At 38.8% G+C, this 13,841-nt stretch overlaps 34 non-coding genes across 34 annotated transcripts; all 34 read right to left on the reverse strand.

The window, feature by feature from the left end:
- Positions 1-27: 27 nt before the first annotated feature.
- Positions 28-101, reverse strand: Trnat-agu (transfer RNA threonine (anticodon AGU)). Its single transcript has one exon. It is a non-coding gene; the product is annotated as a tRNA-Thr (tRNA).
- Positions 102-360: 259 nt separating this feature from the next.
- On the reverse strand, positions 361-434 carry Trnat-agu (transfer RNA threonine (anticodon AGU)). Its single transcript has one exon. It is a non-coding gene; the product is annotated as a tRNA-Thr (tRNA).
- Positions 435-692: 258 nt separating this feature from the next.
- Trnat-agu (transfer RNA threonine (anticodon AGU)) lies at positions 693-766 on the reverse strand. The gene has a single exon. It is a non-coding gene; the product is annotated as a tRNA-Thr (tRNA).
- Positions 767-1,025: 259 nt separating this feature from the next.
- On the reverse strand, positions 1,026-1,099 carry Trnat-agu (transfer RNA threonine (anticodon AGU)). Its single transcript has one exon. It is a non-coding gene; the product is annotated as a tRNA-Thr (tRNA).
- A 592-nt stretch (positions 1,100-1,691) lies between these two features.
- On the reverse strand, positions 1,692-1,765 carry Trnat-agu (transfer RNA threonine (anticodon AGU)). The gene has a single exon. It is a non-coding gene; the product is annotated as a tRNA-Thr (tRNA).
- Positions 1,766-2,357: 592 nt separating this feature from the next.
- On the reverse strand, positions 2,358-2,431 carry Trnat-agu (transfer RNA threonine (anticodon AGU)). Its single transcript has one exon. It is a non-coding gene; the product is annotated as a tRNA-Thr (tRNA).
- Positions 2,432-2,689: 258 nt separating this feature from the next.
- Positions 2,690-2,763, reverse strand: Trnat-agu (transfer RNA threonine (anticodon AGU)). The gene has a single exon. It is a non-coding gene; the product is annotated as a tRNA-Thr (tRNA).
- A 260-nt stretch (positions 2,764-3,023) lies between these two features.
- On the reverse strand, positions 3,024-3,097 carry Trnat-agu (transfer RNA threonine (anticodon AGU)). Its single transcript has one exon. It is a non-coding gene; the product is annotated as a tRNA-Thr (tRNA).
- Positions 3,098-3,689: 592 nt separating this feature from the next.
- Positions 3,690-3,763, reverse strand: Trnat-agu (transfer RNA threonine (anticodon AGU)). Its single transcript has one exon. It is a non-coding gene; the product is annotated as a tRNA-Thr (tRNA).
- A 258-nt stretch (positions 3,764-4,021) lies between these two features.
- Trnat-agu (transfer RNA threonine (anticodon AGU)) lies at positions 4,022-4,095 on the reverse strand. Its single transcript has one exon. It is a non-coding gene; the product is annotated as a tRNA-Thr (tRNA).
- Positions 4,096-4,354: 259 nt separating this feature from the next.
- On the reverse strand, positions 4,355-4,428 carry Trnat-agu (transfer RNA threonine (anticodon AGU)). The gene has a single exon. It is a non-coding gene; the product is annotated as a tRNA-Thr (tRNA).
- Positions 4,429-4,686: 258 nt separating this feature from the next.
- Trnat-agu (transfer RNA threonine (anticodon AGU)) lies at positions 4,687-4,760 on the reverse strand. The gene has a single exon. It is a non-coding gene; the product is annotated as a tRNA-Thr (tRNA).
- Positions 4,761-5,019: 259 nt separating this feature from the next.
- Trnat-agu (transfer RNA threonine (anticodon AGU)) lies at positions 5,020-5,093 on the reverse strand. Its single transcript has one exon. It is a non-coding gene; the product is annotated as a tRNA-Thr (tRNA).
- Positions 5,094-5,352: 259 nt separating this feature from the next.
- Trnat-agu (transfer RNA threonine (anticodon AGU)) lies at positions 5,353-5,426 on the reverse strand. The gene has a single exon. It is a non-coding gene; the product is annotated as a tRNA-Thr (tRNA).
- A 590-nt stretch (positions 5,427-6,016) lies between these two features.
- Trnat-agu (transfer RNA threonine (anticodon AGU)) lies at positions 6,017-6,090 on the reverse strand. The gene has a single exon. It is a non-coding gene; the product is annotated as a tRNA-Thr (tRNA).
- A 592-nt stretch (positions 6,091-6,682) lies between these two features.
- Trnat-agu (transfer RNA threonine (anticodon AGU)) lies at positions 6,683-6,756 on the reverse strand. Its single transcript has one exon. It is a non-coding gene; the product is annotated as a tRNA-Thr (tRNA).
- A 258-nt stretch (positions 6,757-7,014) lies between these two features.
- Positions 7,015-7,088, reverse strand: Trnat-agu (transfer RNA threonine (anticodon AGU)). Its single transcript has one exon. It is a non-coding gene; the product is annotated as a tRNA-Thr (tRNA).
- Positions 7,089-7,346: 258 nt separating this feature from the next.
- Positions 7,347-7,420, reverse strand: Trnat-agu (transfer RNA threonine (anticodon AGU)). Its single transcript has one exon. It is a non-coding gene; the product is annotated as a tRNA-Thr (tRNA).
- Positions 7,421-7,678: 258 nt separating this feature from the next.
- On the reverse strand, positions 7,679-7,752 carry Trnat-agu (transfer RNA threonine (anticodon AGU)). Its single transcript has one exon. It is a non-coding gene; the product is annotated as a tRNA-Thr (tRNA).
- Positions 7,753-8,010: 258 nt separating this feature from the next.
- Trnat-agu (transfer RNA threonine (anticodon AGU)) lies at positions 8,011-8,084 on the reverse strand. The gene has a single exon. It is a non-coding gene; the product is annotated as a tRNA-Thr (tRNA).
- Positions 8,085-8,343: 259 nt separating this feature from the next.
- Positions 8,344-8,417, reverse strand: Trnat-agu (transfer RNA threonine (anticodon AGU)). The gene has a single exon. It is a non-coding gene; the product is annotated as a tRNA-Thr (tRNA).
- A 258-nt stretch (positions 8,418-8,675) lies between these two features.
- Trnat-agu (transfer RNA threonine (anticodon AGU)) lies at positions 8,676-8,749 on the reverse strand. The gene has a single exon. It is a non-coding gene; the product is annotated as a tRNA-Thr (tRNA).
- A 258-nt stretch (positions 8,750-9,007) lies between these two features.
- Positions 9,008-9,081, reverse strand: Trnat-agu (transfer RNA threonine (anticodon AGU)). Its single transcript has one exon. It is a non-coding gene; the product is annotated as a tRNA-Thr (tRNA).
- Positions 9,082-9,339: 258 nt separating this feature from the next.
- On the reverse strand, positions 9,340-9,413 carry Trnat-agu (transfer RNA threonine (anticodon AGU)). The gene has a single exon. It is a non-coding gene; the product is annotated as a tRNA-Thr (tRNA).
- A 259-nt stretch (positions 9,414-9,672) lies between these two features.
- On the reverse strand, positions 9,673-9,746 carry Trnat-agu (transfer RNA threonine (anticodon AGU)). Its single transcript has one exon. It is a non-coding gene; the product is annotated as a tRNA-Thr (tRNA).
- Positions 9,747-10,005: 259 nt separating this feature from the next.
- Positions 10,006-10,079, reverse strand: Trnat-agu (transfer RNA threonine (anticodon AGU)). The gene has a single exon. It is a non-coding gene; the product is annotated as a tRNA-Thr (tRNA).
- Positions 10,080-10,337: 258 nt separating this feature from the next.
- Trnat-agu (transfer RNA threonine (anticodon AGU)) lies at positions 10,338-10,411 on the reverse strand. Its single transcript has one exon. It is a non-coding gene; the product is annotated as a tRNA-Thr (tRNA).
- Positions 10,412-11,334: 923 nt separating this feature from the next.
- Trnat-agu (transfer RNA threonine (anticodon AGU)) lies at positions 11,335-11,408 on the reverse strand. The gene has a single exon. It is a non-coding gene; the product is annotated as a tRNA-Thr (tRNA).
- A 258-nt stretch (positions 11,409-11,666) lies between these two features.
- Trnat-agu (transfer RNA threonine (anticodon AGU)) lies at positions 11,667-11,740 on the reverse strand. Its single transcript has one exon. It is a non-coding gene; the product is annotated as a tRNA-Thr (tRNA).
- Positions 11,741-11,999: 259 nt separating this feature from the next.
- Positions 12,000-12,073, reverse strand: Trnat-agu (transfer RNA threonine (anticodon AGU)). Its single transcript has one exon. It is a non-coding gene; the product is annotated as a tRNA-Thr (tRNA).
- Positions 12,074-12,333: 260 nt separating this feature from the next.
- Trnat-agu (transfer RNA threonine (anticodon AGU)) lies at positions 12,334-12,407 on the reverse strand. The gene has a single exon. It is a non-coding gene; the product is annotated as a tRNA-Thr (tRNA).
- Positions 12,408-12,665: 258 nt separating this feature from the next.
- Trnat-agu (transfer RNA threonine (anticodon AGU)) lies at positions 12,666-12,739 on the reverse strand. Its single transcript has one exon. It is a non-coding gene; the product is annotated as a tRNA-Thr (tRNA).
- A 258-nt stretch (positions 12,740-12,997) lies between these two features.
- On the reverse strand, positions 12,998-13,071 carry Trnat-agu (transfer RNA threonine (anticodon AGU)). Its single transcript has one exon. It is a non-coding gene; the product is annotated as a tRNA-Thr (tRNA).
- A 590-nt stretch (positions 13,072-13,661) lies between these two features.
- On the reverse strand, positions 13,662-13,735 carry Trnat-agu (transfer RNA threonine (anticodon AGU)). The gene has a single exon. It is a non-coding gene; the product is annotated as a tRNA-Thr (tRNA).
- Positions 13,736-13,841: the final 106 nt, after the last annotated feature.

Genomic DNA, 13,841 nt, shown 5'->3' on the forward strand with positions numbered 1-13,841 from the left:
AAGTGGTAGCCTTTGTGAAAAAAAGGAAGGCTCCAGGGGGAGTCGAACCCTCGACCTTCTGCTTACTAGGCAGACGCTCTAACCAACTGAGCTATAGAGCCGATGGGATGGACAAACTACAATAGTCAGTACTTCATTTATGTTTGAGCTATCTTCAGAGTGAGTCTGAAAGAATAATCGTTAATGTGTCTTTGGAGAAGTGTGACATGCGATTCCTAAAATACCCATTTTACACAAACGCAGATATCAGTCGTGATGTTATTGAATACAATAACAGCAAATTCTAAATGTGAAATGAAATTGAACTTAGCAAAATGAAGTGATAAACACAAGTGGTAGCCTATGTGAAAAAAAAGAGGAAGGCTCCAGGGGGAGTCGAACCCTCGACCTTCTGCTTACTAGGCAGACGCTCTAACCAACTGAGCTATAGAGCCAATGGGATAGACCAAGTAACAAGAGTCTATACTCCATTTATGTTTCACCTATCTTTAGAACGAGTGTGAAAGAATAATCGTTTATGTCTATTTGGGAAACTGTGACATGCCATTCCAATCATAACCATTTGTACACAAGCTCCGGTATCAGTCTAATGTTGTTGACAATAATAACTGCAAATCTTACATGTGAAATGAAAATTGAACTTTGCAAAAGAAATTGATAAACACAAGTGGTAGCCTTTGTGAAAAAAAGGAAGGCTCCAGGGGGAGTCGAACCCTCGACCTTCTGCTTACTAGGCAGACGCTCTAACCAACTGAGCTATAGAGCCGATGGGATGGACAAACTACAATAGTCAGTACTTCATTTATGTTTGAGCTATCTTCAGAGTGAGTCTGAAAGAATAATCGTTAATGTGTCTTTGGAGAAGTGTGACATGCGATTCCTAAAATACCCATTTTACACAAACGCAGATATCAGTCGTGATGTTATTGAATGCAATAACAGCAAATTCTAAATGTGAAATGAAATTGAACTTAGCAAAATGAAGTGATAAACACAAGTGGTAGCCTATGTGAAAAAAAAGAGGAAGGCTCCAGGGGGAGTCGAACCCTCGACCTTCTGCTTACTAGGCAGACGCTCTAACCAACTGAGCTATAGAGCCAATGGGATAGACCAAGTAACAAGAGTCTATACTCCATTTATGTTTCACCTATCTTTAGAACGAGTGTGAAAGAATAATCGTTTATGTCTATTTGGGAAACTGTGACATGCGATTCCAATCATATCCATTTGTACACAAGCTCCGGTATCAGTCTAATGTTGTTGACAATAATAACAGCAAATCTTACATGTGAAATGAAAATTGAACTTTGCCAAAGAAATTGATAAACACAAGTGGTAGCCTTTGTGAAAAAAAAAGGAAGGCTCCAGGAGGAGTCGAACCCTCGACCTTCTGCTTACTAGGCAGACGCTCTAACCAACTGAGCTATAGAGCCGATGGGATGGACAAACTACAATAGTCAGTACTTCATTTATGTTTGAGCTATCTTCAGAGTGAGTCTGAAAGAATAATCGTTAATGTGTCTTTGGAGAAGTGTGACATGCGATTCCTAAAATACCCATTTGACACAAACGCAGATATCAGTCTGATGTTATTGAATACAATAACAGCAAATTCTAAATGTGAAATGAAATTGAACTTAGCAAAATGAAGTGATAAACACAAGTGGTAGCCTTTGTGAAAAAAAAGAGGAAGGCTCCAGGGGGAGTCGAACCCTCGACCTTCTGCTTACTAGGCAGACGCTCTAACCAACTGAGCTATAGAGCCAATGGGATAGACCAAGTAACAAGAGTCTATACTTCATTTATGTTTCACCTATCTTTAGAACGAGTGTGAAAGAATAATCGTTTATGTCTATTTGGGAAACTGTGACATGCGATTCCAATCATATCCATTTGTACACAAGCTCCGGTATCAGTCTAATGTTGTTGACAATAATAACAGCAAATCGTACATGTGAAATGAAAATTGAACTTTGCAAAAGAAATTGATAAACACAAGTGGTAGCCTTTGTGAAAAAAAAAGGAAGGCTCCAGGGGGAGTCGAACCCTCGACATTCTGCTTACTAGGCAGACGCTCTAACCAACTGAGCTATAGAGCCGATGGGATGGACAAACTACAATAGTCAGTACTTCATTTATGTTTGAGCTATCTTCAGAGTGAGTCTGAAAGAATAATCGTTAATGTGTCTTTGGAGAAGTGTGACATGCGATTCCTAAAATACCCATTTGACACAAACGCAGATATCAGTCTGATGTTATTGAATACAATAACAGCAAATTCTAAATGTGAAATGAAATTGAACTTAGCAAAATAAAGTGATAAACACAAGTGGTAGCCTATGTGAAAAAAAAGAGGAAGGCTCCAGGGGGAGTCGAACCCTCGACCTTCTGCTTACTAGGCAGACGCTCTAACCAACTGAGCTATAGAGCCAATGGGATAGACCAAGTAACAAGAGTCTATACTCCATTTATGTTTCACCTATCTTTAGAACGAGTGTGAAAGAATAATCGTTTATGTCTATTTGGGAAACTGTGACATGCGATTCCAATCATATCCATTTTTACACAAGCTCCGGTATCAGTCTAATGTTGTTGACAATAATAACAGCAAATCTTACATGTGAAATGAAAATTGAACTTTGCAAAAGAAATTGATAAACACAAGTGGTAGCCTTTGTGAAAAAAAGGAAGGCTCCAGGGGGAGTCGAACCCTCGACCTTCTGCTTACTAGGCAGACGCTCTAACCAACTGAGCTATAGAGCCGATGGGATGGACAAACTACAATAGTCAGTACTTCATTTATGTTTGAGCTATCTTCAGAGTGAGTCTGAAAGAATAATCGTTAATGTGTCTTTGGAGAAGTGTGACATGCGATTCCTAAAATACCCATTTTACACAAACGCAGATATCAGTCGTGATGTTATTGAATACAATAACAGCAAATTCTAAATGTGAAATGAAATTGAACTTAGCAAAATGAAGTGATAAACACAAGTGGTAGCCTTTGTGAAAAAAAAAGAGGAAGGCTCCAGGGGGAGTCGAACCCTCGACCTTCTGCTTACTAGGCAGACGCTCTAACCAACTGAGCTATAGAGCCAATGGGATAGACCAAGTAACAAGAGTCTATACTTCATTTATGTTTCACCTATCTTTAGAACGAGTGTGAAAGAATAATCGTTTATGTCTATTTGGGAAACTGTGACATGCGATTCCAATCATATCCATTTGTACACAAGCTCCGGTATCAGTCTAATGTTGTTGACAATAATAACAGCAAATCGTACATGTGAAATGAAAATTGAACTTTGCAAAAGAAATTGATAAACACAAGTGGTAGCCTTTGTGAAAAAAAAAGGAAGGCTCCAGGGGGAGTCGAACCCTCGACATTCTGCTTACTAGGCAGACGCTCTAACCAACTGAGCTATAGAGCCGATGGGATGGACAAACTACAATAGTCAGTACTTCATTTATGTTTGAGCTATCTTCAGAGTGAGTCTGAAAGAATAATCGTTAATGTGTCTTTGGAGAAGTGTGACATGCGATTCCTAAAATACCCATTTGACACAAACGCAGATATCAGTCTGATGTTATTGAATACAATAACAGCAAATTCTAAATGTGAAATGAAATTGAACTTAGCAAAATAAAGTGATAAACACAAGTGGTAGCCTATGTGAAAAAAAAGAGGAAGGCTCCAGGGGGAGTCGAACCCTCGACCTTCTGCTTACTAGGCAGACGCTCTAACCAACTGAGCTATAGAGCCAATGGGATAGACCAAGTAACAAGAGTCTATACTCCATTTATGTTTCACCTATCTTTAGAACGAGTGTGAAAGAATAATCGTTTATGTCTATTTGGGAAACTGTGACATGCGATTCCAATCATATCCATTTTTACACAAGCTCCGGTATCAGTCTAATGTTGTTGACAATAATAACAGCAAATCTTACATGTGAAATGAAAATTGAACTTTGCAAAAGAAATTGATAAACACAAGTGGTAGCCTTTGTGAAAAAAAGGAAGGCTCCAGGGGGAGTCGAACCCTCGACCTTCTGCTTACTAGGCAGACGCTCTAACCAACTGAGCTATAGAGCCGATGGGATGGACAAACTACAATAGTCAGTACTTCATTTATGTTTGAGCTATCTTCAGAGTGAGTCTGAAAGAATAATCGTTAATGTGTCTTTGGAGAAGTGTGACATGCGATTCCTAAAATACCCATTTTACACAAACGCAGATATCAGTCGTGATGTTATTGAATACAATAACAGCAAATTCTAAATGTGAAATGAAATTGAACTTAGCAAAATGAAGTGATAAACACAAGTGGTAGCCTATGTGAAAAAAAAGAGGAAGGCTCCAGGGGGAGTCGAACCCTCGACCTTCTGCTTACTAGGCAGACGCTCTAACCAACTGAGCTATAGAGCCAATGGGATAGACCAAGTAACAAGAGTCTATACTCCATTTATGTTTCACCTATCTTTAGAACGAGTGTGAAAGAATAATCGTTTGTGTCTATTTGGGAAACTGTGACATGCAATTCCAATCATAACCATTTGTACACAAGCTCCGGTATCAGTCTAATGTTGTTGACAATAATAACTGCAAATCTTACATGTGAAATGAAAATTGAACTTTGCAAAAGAAATTGATAAACACAAGTGGTAGCCTTTGTGAAAAAAAGGAAGGCTCCAGGGGGAGTCGAACCCTCGACCTTCTGCTTACTAGGCAGACGCTCTAACCAACTGAGCTATAGAGCCGATGGGATGGACAAACTACAATAGTCAGTACTTCATTTATGTTTGAGCTATCTTCAGAGTGAGTCTGAAAGAATAATCGTTAATGTGTCTTTGGAGAAGTGTGACATGCGATTCCTAAAATACCCATTTTACACAAACGCAGATATCAGTCGTGATGTTATTGAATGCAATAACAGCAAATTCTAAATGTGAAATGAAATTGAACTTAGCAAAATGAAGTGATAAACACAAGTGGTAGCCTATGTGAAAAAAAAGAGGAAGGCTCCAGGGGGAGTCGAACCCTCGACCTTCTGCTTACTAGGCAGACGCTCTAACCAACTGAGCTATAGAGCCAATGGGATAGACCAAGTAACAAGAGTCTATACTCCATTTATGTTTCACCTATCTTTAGAACGAGTGTGAAAGAATAATCGTTTATGTCTATTTGGGAAACTGTGACATGCGATTCCAATCATATCCATTTGTACACAAGCTCCGGTATCAGTCTAATGTTGTTGACAATAATAACAGCAAATCTTACATGTGAAATGAAAATTGAACTTTGCCAAAGAAATTGATAAACACAAGTGGTAGCCTTTGTGAAAAAAAAGGAAGGCTCCAGGGGGAGTCGAACCCTCGACCTTCTGCTTACTAGGCAGACGCTCTAACCAACTGAGCTATAGAGCCGATGGGATGGACAAACTACAATAGTCAGTACTTCATTTATGTTTGAGCTATCTTCAGAGTGAGTCTGAAAGAATAATCGTTATTGTGTCTTTGGAGAAGTGTGACATGCGATTCCTAAAATACCCATTTGACACAAACGCAGATATCAGTCTGATGTTATTGAATACAATAACAGCAAATTCTAAATGTGAAATGAAATTGAACTTAGCAAAATGAAGTGATAAACACAAGTGGTAGCCTTTGTGAAAAAAAAGAGGAAGGCTTCAGGGGTAGTCGAACCCTCGACCTTCTGCTTACTAGGCAGACGCTCTAACCAACTGAGCTATAGAGCCAATGGGATAGACCAAGTAACAAGAGTCTATACTTCATTTATGTTTCACCTATCTTTAGAACGAGTGTGAAAGAATAATCGTTTATGTCTATTTGGGAAACTGTGACATGCGATTCCAATCATATCCATTTGTACACAAGCTCCGGTATCAGTCTAATGTTGTTGACAATAATAACAGCAAATCTTACATGTGAAATGAAAATTGAACTTTGCAAAAGAAATTGATAAACACAAGTGGTAGCCTTTGTGAAAAAAAGGAAGGCTCCAGGGGGAGTCGAACCCTCGACCTTCTGCTTACTAGGCAGACGCTCTAACCAACTGAGCTATAGAGCCGATGGGATGGACAAACTACAATAGTCAGTACTTCATTTATGTTTGAGCTATCTTCAGAGTGAGTCTGAAAGAATAATCGTTAATGTGTCTTTGGAGAAGTGTGACATGCGATTCCTAAAATACCCATTTGACACAAACGCAGATATCAGTCTGATGTTATTGAATACAATAACAGCAAATTCTAAATGTGAAATGAAATTGAACTTAGCAAAATGAAGTGATAAACACAAGTGGTAGCCTTTGTGAAAAAAAAGAGGAAGGCTCCAGGTGGAGTCGAACCCTCGACCTTCTGCTTACTAGGCAGACGCTCTAACCAACTGAGCTATAGAGCCAATGGGATAGACCAAGTAACAAGAGTCTATACTTCATTTATGTTTCACCTATCTTTAGAACGAGTGTGAAAGAATAATCGTTTATGTCTATTTGGGAAACTGTGACATGCGATTTCAATCATATCCATTTGTACACAAGCTCCGGTATCAGTCTAATGTTGTTGACAATAATAACAGCAAATCTTACATGTGAAATGAAAATTGAACTTTGCCAAAGAAATTGATAAACACAAGTGGTAGCCTTTGTGAAAAAAAAAGGAAGGCTCCAGGGGGAGTCGAACCCTCGACCTTCTGCTTACTAGGCAGACGCTCTAACCAACTGAGCTATAGAGCCGATGGGATAGACAAACTACAATAGTCAGTACTTCATTTATGTTTGAGCTATCTTCAGAGTGAGTCTGAAAGAATAATCGTTTATGTGTCTTTGGAGAAGTGTGACATGCGATTCCTAAAATACCCATTTGACACAAACGCAGATATCAGTCTGATGTTATTGAATACAATAACAGCAAATTCTAAATGTGAAATGAAATTGAACTTAGCAAAATGAAGTGATAAACACAAGTGGTAGCCTTTGTGAAAAAAAAGAGGAAGGCTCCAGGGGGAGTCGAACCCTCGACCTTCTGCTTACTAGGCAGACGCTCTAACCAACTGAGCTATAGAGCCAATGGGATAGACCAAGTAACAAGAGTCTATACTTCATTTATGTTTCACCTATCTTTAGAACGAGTGTGAAAGAATAATCGTTTATGTCTATTTGGGAAACTGTGACATGCGATTCCAATCATATCCATTTGTACACAAGCTCCGGTATCAGTCTAATGTTGTTGACAATAATAACAGCAAATCTTACATGTGAAATGAAAATTGAACTTTGCAAAAGAAATTGATAAACACAAGTGGTAGCCTTTGTGAAAAAAAGGAAGGCTCCAGGGGGAGTCGAACCCTCGACCTTCTGCTTACTAGGCAGACGCTCTAACCAACTGAGCTATAGAGCCGATGGGATGGACAAACTACAATAGTCAGTACTTCATTTATGTTTGAGCTATCTTCAGAGTGAGTCTGAAAGAATAATCGTTAATGTGTCTTTGGAGAAGTGTGACATGCGATTCCTAAAATACCCATTTGACACAAACGCAGATATCAGTCTGATGTTATTGAATACAATAACAGCAAATTCTAAATGTGAAATGAAATTGAACTTAGCAAAATGAAGTGATAAACACAAGTGGTAGCCTTTGTGAAAAAAAAGAGGAAGGCTCCAGGGGGAGTCGAACCCTCGACCTTCTGCTTACTAGGCAGACGCTCTAACCAACTGAGCTATAGAGCCAATGGGATAGACCATGTAACAAGAGTCTATACTTCATTTATGTTTCACCTATCTTTAGAACGAGTGTGAAAGAATAATCGTTTATGTCTATTTGGGAAACTGTGACATGCGATTTCAATCATATCCATTTGTACACAAGCTCCGGTATCAGTCTAATGTTGTTGACAATAATAACAGCAAATCTTACATGTGAAATGAAAATTGAACTTTGCAAAAGAAATTGATAAACACAAGTGGTAGCCTTTGTGAAAAAAAGGAAGGCTCCAGGGGGAGTCGAACCCTCGACCTTCTGCTTACTAGGCAGACGCTCTAACCAACTGAGCTATAGAGCCGATGGGATGGACAAACTACAATAGTCAGTACTTCATTTATGTTTGAGCTATCTTCAGAGTGAGTCTGAAAGAATAATCGTTAATGTGTCTTTGGAGAAGTGTGACATGCGATTCCTAAAATACCCATTTGACACAAACGCAGATATCAGTCGTGATGTTATTGAATACAATAACAGCAAATTCTAAATGTGAAATGAAATTGAACTTAGCAAAATGAAGTGATAAACACAAGTGGTAGCCTATGTGAAAAAAAAGAGGAAGGCTCCAGGGGGAGTCGAACCCTCGACCTTCTGCTTACTAGGCAGACGCTCTAACCAACTGAGCTATAGAGCCAATGGGATAGAACAAGTTACAATAGTCTATACTTCATTTATGTTTCACCTATCTTTAGAACGAGTGTGAAAGAATAATCGTTTATGTCTATTTGGGAAACTGTGACATGCGATTCCAATCATATCCATTTGTACACAAGCTCCGGTATCAGTCTAATGTTGTTGACAATAATAACAGCAAATCTTACATGTGAAATGAAAATTGAACTTTGCAAAAGAAATTGATAAACACAAGTGGTAGCCTTTGTGAAAAAAAGGAAGGCTCCAGGGGGAGTCGAACCCTCGACCTTCTGCTTACTAGGCAGACGCTCTAACCAACTGAGCTATAGAGCCGATGGGATGGACAAACTACAATAGTCAGTACTTCATTTATGTTTGAGCTATCTTCAGAGTGAGTCTGAAAGAATAATCGTTAATGTGTCTTTGGAGAAGTGTGACATGCGATTCCTAAAATACCCATTTGACACAAACGCAGATATCAGTCTGATGTTATTGAATACAATAACAGCAAATTCTAAATGTGAAATGAAATTGAACTTAGCAAAATGAAGTGATAAACACAAGTGGTAGCCTTTGTGAAAAAAAAGAGGAAGGCTCCAGGGGGAGTCGAACCCTCGACCTTCTGCTTACTAGGCAGACGCTCTAACCAACTGAGCTATAGAGCCAATGGGATAGACCATGTAACAAGAGTCTATACTTCATTTATGTTTCACCTATCTTTAGAACGAGTGTGAAAGAATAATCGTTTATGTCTATTTGGGAAACTGTGACATGCGATTTCAATCATATCCATTTGTACACAAGCTCCGGTATCAGTCTAATGTTGTTGACAATAATAACAGCAAATCTTACATGTGAAATGAAAATTGAACTTTGCAAAAGAAATTGATAAACACAAGTGGTAGCCTTTGTGAAAAAAAGGAAGGCTCCAGGGGGAGTCGAACCCTCGACCTTCTGCTTACTAGGCAGACGCTCTAACCAACTGAGCTATAGAGCCGATGGGATGGACAAACTACAATAGTCAGTACTTCATTTATGTTTGAGCTATCTTCAGAGTGAGTCTGAAAGAATAATCGTTAATGTGTCTTTGGAGAAGTGTGACATGCGATTCCTAAAATACCCATTTGACACAAACGCAGATATCAGTCGTGATGTTATTGAATACAATAACAGCAAATTCTAAATGTGAAATGAAATTGAACTTAGCAAAATGAAGTGATAAACACAAGTGGTAGCCTATGTGAAAAAAAAGAGGAAGGCTCCAGGGGGAGTCGAACCCTCGACCTTCTGCTTACTAGGCAGACGCTCTAACCAACTGAGCTATAGAGCCAATGGGATAGAACAAGTTACAATAGTCTATACTTCATTTATGTTTCACCTATCTTTAGAACGAGTGTGAAAGAATAATCGTTTATGTCTATTTGGGAAACTGTGACAAGCGATTCCAATCATATCCATTTTTACACAAGCTCCGGCATCAGTCTAATGTTGTTGACAATAATAACAGCAAATCTTACATGTGAAATGAAAATTGAACTTTGCAAAAGAAATTGATAAACACAAGTGGTAGCCTTTGTTAAAAAAAAGGAAGGCTCCAGGGGGAGTCGAACCCTCGACCTTCTGCTTACTAGGCAGACGCTCTAACCAACTGAGCTATAGAGCCGATGGGATAGACCAAGTTACAATATTCTATACTTCATTTATGTTTCACCTATCTTTAGAACGAGTGTGAAAGAATAATCGTTTATGTCTATTTGGGAAACTGTGACATGCGATTCCAATCATATCCATTTTTACACAAGCTCCGGTATCAGTCTAATGTTGCTGACAATAATAACAGCAAATCTTACATGTGAAATGAAAATTGAACTTTGCAAAAGAAATTGATAAACACAAGTGGTAGCCTTTGTGAAAAAAAGGAAGGCTCCAGGGGGAGTCGAACCCTCGACCTTCTGCTTACTAGGCAGACGCTCTAACCAACTGAGCTATAGAGCCGATGGGATGGACAAACTACAATAGTCAGTACTTCATTTATGTTTGAGCTATCTTCAGAGTGAGTCTGAAAGAATAATCGTTTATGTTTCTTTGGAGAAGTGTGACATGCGACTCCTAAAATACCCATTTTACACAAACGCAGATATCAGTCTGATGTCATTGAATACAATAACAGCAAATTCTAAATGTGAAATGAAATTGAACTTAGCAAAATGAAGTGATAAACACAAGTGGTAGCCTATGTGAAAAAAAAGAGGAAGGCTCCAGGGGGAGTCGAAACCTCGACCTTCTGCTTACTAGGCAGACGCTCTAACCAACTGAGCTATAGAGCCAATGGGATAGACCAAGTAACAAGAGTCTATACTCCATTTATGTTTCACCTATCTTTAGAACGAGTGTGAAAGTATAATCGTTTATGTCTATTTGGGAAACTGTGACATGCAATTCCAATCATATCCATTTTTACACAAGCTCCGGTATCAGTCTAATGTTGTTGACAATAATAACTGCAAATCTTACATGTGAAATGAAAATTGAACTTTGCAAAAGAAATTGATAAACACAAGTGGTAGCCTTTGTGAAAAAAAAGGAAGGCTCCAGGGGGAGTCGAACCCTCGACCTTCTGCTTACTAGGCAGACGCTCTAACCAACTGAGCCATAGAGCTGATGGGATGGACAAACTACAATAGTCAGTACTTCATTTATGTTTGAGCTATCTTCAGAGTGAGTCTGAAAGAATAATCGTTTATGTTTCTTTGGAGAAGTGTGACATGCGATTCCTAAAATACCCATTTTACACAAACGCAGATATCAGTCTGATGTTATTGAATACAATAACAGCAAATTCTAAATGTGAAATGAAATTGAACTTAGCAAAATGAAGTGATAAACACAAGTGGTAGCCTATGTGAAAAAACAGAGGAAGGCTCCAGGGGGAGTCGAACCCTCGACCTTCTGCTTACTAGGCAGACGCTCTAACCAACTGAGCTATAGAGCCAATGGGATAGACCAAGTAACAAGAGTCTATACTCCATTTATGTTTCACCTGTCTTTAGAACGAGCGTGAAAGAATAATCGTTTATGTCTATTTGGGAAACTGTGACATGCGATTCCAATCATATCCATTTTTACACAAGCTCCGGTATCAGTCTAATGTTGTTGACAATAATAACAGCAAATCTTACATGTGAAATGAAAATTGAACTTTGCAAAAGAAATTGATAAACACAAGTGGTAGCCTTTGTGAAAAAAAGGAAGGCTCCAGGGGGAGTCGAACCCTCGACCTTCTGCTTACTAGGCAGACGCTCTAACCAACTGAGCTATAGAGCCGATGGGATGGACAAACTACAATAGTCAGTACTTCATTTATGTTTGAGCTATCTTCAGAGTGAGTCTGAAAGAATAATCGTTAATGTGTCTTTGGAGAAGTGTGACATGCGATTCCTAAAATACCCATTTTACACAAACGCAGATATCAGTCGTGATGTTATTGAATGCAATAACAGCAAATTCTAAATGTGAAATGAAATTGAACTTAGCAAAATGAAGTGATAAACACAAGTGGTAGCCTATGTGAAAAAAAAGAGGAAGGCTCCAGGGGGAGTCGAACCCTCGACCTTCTGCTTACTAGGCAGACGCTCTAACCAACTGAGCTATAGAGCCAATGGGATAGACCAAGTAACAAGAGTCTATACTCCATTTTTGTTTCACCTATCTTTAGAACGAGTGTGAAAGAATAATCGTTTATGTCTATTTGGGAAACTGTGACATTTTATTCCAATCATATCCATTTGTACACAAGCTCCGGTATCAGTCTAATGTTGTTGACAATAATAACAGCAAATCTTACATGTGAAATGAAAATTGAACTTTGCCAAAGAAATTGATAAACACAAGTGGTAGCCTTTGTGAAAGAAAAAGGAAGGCTCCAGGGGGAGTCGAACCCTCGACCTTCTGCTTACTAGGCAGACGCTCTAACCAACTGAGCTATAGAGCCGATGGGATGGACAAACTACAATAGTCAGTACTTCATTTATGTTTGAGCTATCTTCAGAGTGAGTCTGAAAGAATAATCGTTAATGTGTCTTTGGAGAAGTGTGACATGCGATTCCTAAAATACCCATTTTACACAAACGCAGATATCAGTCTGATGTTATTGAATACAATAACAGCAAATTCTAAATGTGAAATGAAATTGAACTTAGCAAAATGAAGTGATAAACACAAGTGGTAGCCTTTGTGAAAAAAAAGAGGAAGGCTCCAGGGGGAGTCGAACCCTCGACCTTCTGCTTACTAGGCAGACGCTCTAACCAACTGAGCTATAGAGCCGATGGGATAGACCAAGTAACAAGAGTCTATACTTCATTTATGTTTCACCTATCTTTAGAACGAGTGTGAAAGAATAATCGTTTATGTCTATTTGGGAAACTGTGACATGCGATTCGAATCATATCCATTTGTACACAAGCTCCGGTATCAGTCTAATGTTGTTGACAATAATAACAGCAAATCTTACATGTGAAATGAAAATTGAACTTTGCAAAAGAAATTGATAAACACAAGTGGTAGCCTTTGTGAAAAAAAGGAAGGCTCCAGGGGGAGTCGAACCCTCGACCTTCTGCTTACTAGGCAGACGCTCTAACCAACTGAGCTATAGAGCCGATGGGATGGACAAACTACAATAGTCAGTACTTCATTTATGTTTGAGCTATCTTCAGAGTGAGTCTGAAAGAATAATCGTTAATGTGTCTTTGGAGAAGTGTGACATGCGATTCCTAAAATACCCATTTGACACAAACGCAGATATCAGTCTGATGTTATTGAATACAATAACAGCAAATTCTAAATGTGAAATGAAATTGAACTTAGCAAAATGAAGTGATAAACACAAGTGGTAGCCTATGTGAAAAAAATGAGGAAGGCGCCAGGGGGAGTCGAACCCTCGACCTTCTGCTTACTAGGCAGACGCTCTAACCAACTGAGCTATAGAGCCAATGGGATAGACCAAGTAACAAGAGTCTATACTTCATTTATGTTTCACCTATCTTTAGAACGAGTGTGAAAGAATAATCGTTTATGTCTATTTGGGAAACTGTGACATGCGATTTCAATCATATCCATTTGTACACAAGCTCCGGTATCAGTCTAATGTTGTTGACAATAATAACAGCAAATCTTACATGTGAAATGAAAATTGAACTTTGCAAAAGAAATTGATAAACACAAGTGGTAGCCTTTGTGAAAAAAAGGAAGGCTCCAGGGGGAGTCGAACCCTCGACCTTCTGCTTACTAGGCAGACGCTCTAACCAACTGAGCTATAGAGCCGATGGGATGGACAAACTACAATAGTCAGTACTTCATTTATGTTTGAGCTATCTTCAGAGTGAGTCTGAAAGAATAATCGTTAATGTGTCTTTGGAGAAGTGTGACA

The sequence above is a fragment of the Haliotis asinina genome, chromosome 4, assembly GCF_037392515.1.
Source record: "Haliotis asinina isolate JCU_RB_2024 chromosome 4, JCU_Hal_asi_v2, whole genome shotgun sequence".
NCBI classification, from domain to species: Eukaryota; Metazoa; Mollusca; class Gastropoda; order Lepetellida; family Haliotidae; genus Haliotis; species Haliotis asinina.